This window comes from Sciurus vulgaris (genome assembly GCF_902686455.1).
Source record: "Sciurus vulgaris genome assembly, contig: HiC_scaffold_178_arrow_ctg1, whole genome shotgun sequence".
NCBI classification, from domain to species: Eukaryota; Metazoa; Chordata; class Mammalia; order Rodentia; family Sciuridae; genus Sciurus; species Sciurus vulgaris.
Genome location: NW_027632875.1, coordinates 1,693,072 through 1,700,057, shown reverse-complemented (window position 1 = coordinate 1,700,057; position 6,986 = coordinate 1,693,072).

The window sequence follows — 6,986 nt, the reverse complement described above, 5'->3', positions numbered from 1 at the left end:
TATATCTGAACACAATCAAATTTATGGACTTGTAACTACCATCAATGAGTTTTAGACTCATTTTAGGTGTCTGAAGTCTCTACCCATTGGAATGAGCTCTATGATTGTCTACTCTACCAGCCTCAATTTAATGTCCTCTGCTATGATGCAATGAAAAAAAACTCAAATTGAATTTAGCACAATTTTGTCTCTGCCCCTTTGATAATATAGAGAATGCTTAAAGGAAGGTGCCTACCAGAAGTCAGAAAGATGAGATTAATCTTTTCCCCAACTCTTCTCTAGCTAAATATTCAACCTCAAAGCCACTACTAGCACTAACTTTAAGGTACAAAACCAATTGTCCCAACCTAGAAAGGATCAAATTATCAGACTCTCCTTCAATTTAGATTCAGGCCCCAGGCAATAAGGACACCTCACAGTAGAAATATTTTCTCTTTCAATTTTCAAATGAACCAATTTTAGCCTACATTTGTTTCTTTATTCTACACTGCAAACATAGCCAAAAAAATCCAGTATTTTCTCCTAATTTTCTCTAGTGTTGCTGTATCTACAGGTGCAAAATCAATTTCCAAAGGCACAATAAGCAATAGTTTCTGGTTTTCTGAAAGCCATAACAAGGGTCCTCTACATCCCAGCCTAGAAGAGGGGGCTTCACTGCTCTATCCCATGGCTCCCCCATTCATGCAAATACATTTTAAAACCCTCTACTGGCTCTATCCATTCCATAAATCAAGTGCAATCATACATAAAATGTACTTGGCTGGAGAAAATAAATATTCTTTATTCATATAATATGATACAAGAACTCTGTTGGCTCATGTAATAGAAGTTAGAATACCTTCTAGGATTGTAATTTGACCGTCACCATCCAGTGTTTTCTGTCTGCTTTGCCATCTTTAAAGCTGGCTCCCAGGACAGCCTGGCAGCAAGATAGTTATAATGGTTTTAGAAATCACAACTGTATATAGGAAAATGACACAATAATATATGCAGTATACAGAAAAAGAAGACCAACCTTCATTCTGTCATGTTTTCCTAAGATCAAGAAAACTTTACCATAAGCCTCCGGCAGAATTATCTTTATGTTCTGTTGACTAGGATTAATTTCAATGTCTATTCCTAAACTAATAACCAGTATTGGAAATAGCATTATCATGATTATATTAGACACAAAATTTAGGATAGAATTGGTATAGGGAAAAAAACTACCATGACCACAACAAATAAATTTTCATTGTCCAAGTAATTTTAGATTTAATGAACAAGTAGAAAGCTATTTTGTAGAAAAGGTCCTTAAATTACAGGGGTTCCTACTAGGTAAAATGATATGCCCCCAGTACAGTCTTTCCATTAGAATTTTCTAAGTATCCCTAAGGAGTATTAAACTGGGTGATGATTAGCAATCATGGTGATTCTTTACTATAACCTCGTAAGACTACATACTCTCCCTTTAACAGTATGAGGCCCATGGTAAGCTTCAAAAACACATTGGACTTTAAAACAAATAGACTTCATTTTAAATACTAGCTCTTACTGTTTAGGCAATCAGTTAAATACTGTTTCCTCATCAGTTAAATAAAGATATTATACAATCTCATAACATAGGATACTGAGTTTCAAGTAAAAAAAAAAAGTGCTTGAAAGCATCTGCACAGTCCTGTATATGCAAGATAATGGATTTCTACTTACTTTTCCTTTCCCAAGTACAATTTCTTTTCATAAATTTCCTCTGCTTAAATCAAATGCTGTCATCCCACTTAAGTACTCATACTCATAGATAGGTGTTCAAGTAAGATATTATATTATCCTCTAAGGTGGGTCCTTATAATTTCAATATCCATTAATAATAATCTTGCCTGAAGTATCTTATTAAAGTATACACACACAGATATTTAAAAGTATATAATTTATATTAACATTATAATAAGTCATATAGAAGAAAAATATAAAAGTTCCCAATCTATGAAGTAAAAACCTATATAAACCATATTATAATGTAACATATTTGTAATTACCAATGTATGAACCCACATTATTACATCATTTAATATCCTACATGATTACATCATTTGATTGTATCAGTTGATTATTAAAGCAATGATGGCAAGAAAAGCAAGAAATAATCTTTAAATTTTCCCACATATTTGTTTTCAACATATTAGCACACATTATCCATTTTTTCAGTCAGTAAAATATTATAAGTAGCTTTAAATACAATATGCAGTACTTTAATTTGGCAATAAATGCATTAAGATATTCTTATATTTTTGTCTCATATTTATTTTGTAGAACAATTTGTTCATCATATAATATTTTTGTGATATCCTACATTTCTGACAAGGATCACATTTAGTTAATAACCTCAACATAAACTAAAAATCTGATAGGAATACAACTATATTATTTTTAATTTAGAAAAAAGAAGATACTATTAGGAAAATAATTATTTAGTTTGTTTTCAGTGGTAGAGACACCCTGGGAAATATAACCAAAGGGAACATTTTTTTTATTATTTAATTTTTATTATAAAAGAAAGTTTTAAAATAGAATATTACATATAGACAAAGTCCTGTAGCCTGCCTTGTCATACTAGTCACTATTACTTACATGTTTTTCCCCCACAAATGCATAGGCAGGTTGGATTTTTACAATTGAAATCATATCTTTTCATATCATTTTGATGATTCTTGCATATTTAATATAACAAATGTTTCCCATTTTCTCAAAATTGGCATTACCAGGTTTTAAGGAATCAATGTACTATGAGACTATATCAAATTACTTAATCATCCTATAGAGTCTTAAATGAGTTTTCCAGTGTCATTTGGGACATTTCTGTTTCCAAGGTTCATTTCACTAATCCATACCTTTCTCTCTTATAATAGTCTACTTATGGCATTACAAAGGTAGTGGCAATAGGTGTAAAAAGAAAAGTTCAGTGCTTTTGTATGTAGCTTCTCCTTTCTCTTCCTTATCTGGACTTGCAAAACCTACATCTTGGATGGCCCTTTATTTTAATTTAGTCTCAAGGTCAACTGAATGATTGGGGGAGTAATCGCAATTGCAATATGAGACTATTTGAAAGACATATTTCATGTTCCACTAGAAGGTTGAAAAATCACACAGAAATAAATCTTCTGGGATTCAAGTTTTATAGGAAATACTATTTACAGCTAGCAACCTGGTCAGAAGCATCGGAAAAGTGAACAAGGAGGAGATGGCAGTCACACTAAGGAGCTAACTGTAGCAGTGACTAAGGTGGCAACTCTAAAACACATTATTAAATCTAAGTACTCTACTTTCCAGAATACATTATTTATTTTACAGATATAAACACATATGAACATGTCTGTGTGAGCATGTGTGCACGTGCACACACACAAACACACACACACCTTTTGGTCCACTGTAGCATCAACAGACCATGAAATGTTTTACAAGTTATAACATAAAACAGACTTAAGTATACTGGCATGGAAAGTCCTTCAGGATATAAAAATCCATATGTATAATACAAATATAAATATAGCCAGGTTTGATAACAAAAATAAGCATATCAAGGATGATATCAAAATGTTAGATGCCATTTTCTTAGGGAGATTTTATGGACTGAACATTTGTGCTTACCTTACCTAAATTCATATGCTAGAGCCCTGATCTCAACGTCTTAGAGTTTATTTAATGCCATAAGAATTGGAGGTGGAGACTTCAGTATGCAGTCGTGTCATGAAAGTGGAGTCCTTGTGAATGTGATTAGTACTATTGTAAAACAAAGCCAGAGAACTTTTCTCTGATGTGAGAATACAAAAAGTCAGTCTTGATCATCAATCTGAAACACAGCTCGCAATAGAATCCAATCATGCTGGCATCCTGATTTGGAATTTCAGGCCTCCAGAATGACAAGGAATAAATTTCCACTGTTCACAATCCACCAATCTATAAAAAAAAAAAAAAATTTAGTGCACTAAATCAAGAGAAGGGGAAAGAAATTGAAAGGAATTTACTGGTTGATACAATTATTTTTTTTCAACAAAAAAGGTAAAAATAATAGCCTACTCAACCAAATGTACTATATCATCAAAGGAGTCTTGGCATTACACAATTCAAATTTATTAAATATTTTGATTCCTGATTTTTTAACAATAAGACTAAAATAAAATGTGCTCCTGGAGTACTCAATAGAGTAGAATCTACAGGACTCAGAGATGTGAAATAAGAGGACTCAGTCCTACCATCAACTGTTGCAATGTCTTCAATAATATCAATTAACTTATATGGAAAGTTAGTATCTATGAAACAAGATCTCAAAAGGATTTTTAATATTCTAAATTTAGTATATAAATTTATAAAAACATACACTAAATGCATTAAAAGATAAAGTATTGCAATGAAAAATTCCTCTGATTTTCAGAATTCCTTCTTTTCAGGAAAGGTTTTAATCATTCAAAGAGATCCTTGTAATTAGTCAATTAAAAGAGAACCTTTCCCTTCTTTTTTCCATCATGTTAGCAGTGTTAGAAACAATCAAATAAATTGAATCTTAGTTTCAAGCATTTTGCAGATATTTTCAGACTAAAATGTTAAAGTTTCTTTCCTCAAGTGTCCACCTCATGCTACCTACCTGACGAAAGTACCTGGGTCCATAATAAATTATGGGCCATATGGTTTCTGTTCTATTATGGTCTCCTGTATTTAATTAACCATGGTACAGTGAGAATATTTACTCTATCTCTCTGCTAATCTCAAGAGAATTTTCTAAAACCTGAACTTAATGACACTATTTCTGGATTATTGCCCAATAAGTACGTTTAAACCTTTCCATTCAGACAAAAAAAAATTTATAACCCATGCTAGTATAGTTTAACAAAGAAGACAGAAAATGGGACACTTTCCTGAATCCTTTTCAATTTTAAGTTTTGCTTATTTATTTTTAAATATATTAATCCAACAAACAGCAAATAATGTGTCCAGCACAATTAGAGATATTATGAGGTAAATATAAATATACAAAACATAAAATTGCTTAGGTTTTCATGTAAGAGAAATGACTATTACTTGGTAGATATGCAGCAATATGTAATAGTGTAAGGGAGAGTGGAGATTTGCATGGTCACAGCAGTTAATTACACTGAATATTAATAAGACATCCTTGAAGATTTTGGGAAGTGCTACCCTGGATGAGCCTTTGGGCTACAATGTGTTGTTTGTGGTCTTAGATAAATGAAGAATTGAACCAATACCAGGATGACATGTATGAACTGGAACAAAGTCATTATTTCAACCCCTATGTAACCTACTCTGGTTCTGTTGTTTTGGTTGTTGTTTTGTTATTTTGGTATTGGGGGTTAAACCCAGAGTCACTTTAACACTGAGCCACATCCCCAGCCCTTTTATTTCTCATAAGTTTCTTAAAAGCTCACTAAATTTCTGAGGCCATTCTCTTAAATTACCATCCTCCTGCCACAGCCTCCCACATTGCTGGGATGACAGGCCTGTGCCACCTCACTGGACTGTACTCTTTAATAGTTTGGAAAACTAGAACAAAAAATGTATAGAGTGAGGGAAAGAGTTGATGAGGTGAGGGTGTGCTGCTAAACAGATTAGTATTTAAGTGCTTAGTTCATATTAAAGATAGTGATATGGTTCCAAATCATACTGATTGAAAATGAGTTATTGGTGAGAGAAGAATGGAGGAACTTTAGATTATGTAAAGGGAAATGAGAGGGGGTATGAAAGATGGTGGGATGAGGCAGACATCATTATCCTATGTACATGTGTGATTACACAAAAGGTATGAATCTATATCATGCACAGCCATAGAAACAAAATGATGTACCCCATTTGTGTACAATGAATCAAAGAGCTGCCCATAAAAAAGAAAAAAGAAAATATAAAAACATACCTATAGAGAGGGGATTCAAGATGGTGGCCTAGAGGGAGGCTGCATTTCATGTTGCTCCAGGACTCAGGATTCAAAAGAGGAGATATTGACACACTTGGGACCAACTCAAAGCAGCCGGGTGACTCTCACCCGTTGGGAAGACGTCCCGGATGGGGCGGTGGTCCCAGAACGCAGGAAACTTTGTGAAGTAGAGCTGCCGGCGAGATACCCCTCCCCCCGCTGGAGCAGTGAACTCGGACAACTGGGAGCACTGTAAAGGAGGCCGCTCGGCATAGCGCTGGGAATCAGAGCAACCACTGGGGCTCCGGCAGCTGCCCAGGGGAGGAGTGGCGAGGAGAGCTGTGTGGACTCAGAACACCAGGGCCTGCCCTGAGGAGGAGGAGGAGGAGGAACGTGGCCGCTTGGATTCAGAGTGACTGCACCAGAGCTACAGGCGGTTGCCAGAGGAGAAGCCGCACGGCGAGCAGTTTGGACTCTAAGCAACCACTTCTGAACACCGGGGCCTGCCCGGAGGACTAGGAGGAGGAGGAGGAGGAGCGCGGCAGGTCGTTTGGACTTGCAGTGACTGCATTAGCGCTCCAAGCGGCTGCTCAGAAGAGAAGGCGAGTGGTGAATTGTTTGGACTTAAAGTGACAGCTACTGAACACAGGGGGGCTGCCTGGAGAAGAAGCGTGGTGGGTCGCTTGGTCTTGAGTGGCAGCACCAGAGCTCCGGGTGGTTGCCCAGAGGACCCATGCAGCGGGTCACGTGGATTCAGAGCCACTCAGAGTGACTGCTCCTGAACACCCGGGGGGGTTATCTGGAGAAGGAGGAGGAACGGGGAGGGTCACTTCGACTCGGAGTGATTGATTGCCCAGGGCTACGGGTGGTTGGTGGGAGGAGGAGGCACGCAGTGAGTTGCTTGGACTCCTAGTGACCACACTGGAATACTGGGCGGCTGTCTGGAGGAAGAGGCGTGTGGCAGGTCTCTGGGACTCAGAGCGATTGTACAGGGCCCCAGGTGGCTGCTCAGAGGAGGGGCCGCATAGCCAGGCGATTAGGTGCAGAGCAGGGTCCCAGGATCTAGGAGGCTTCTTGGTGGAAG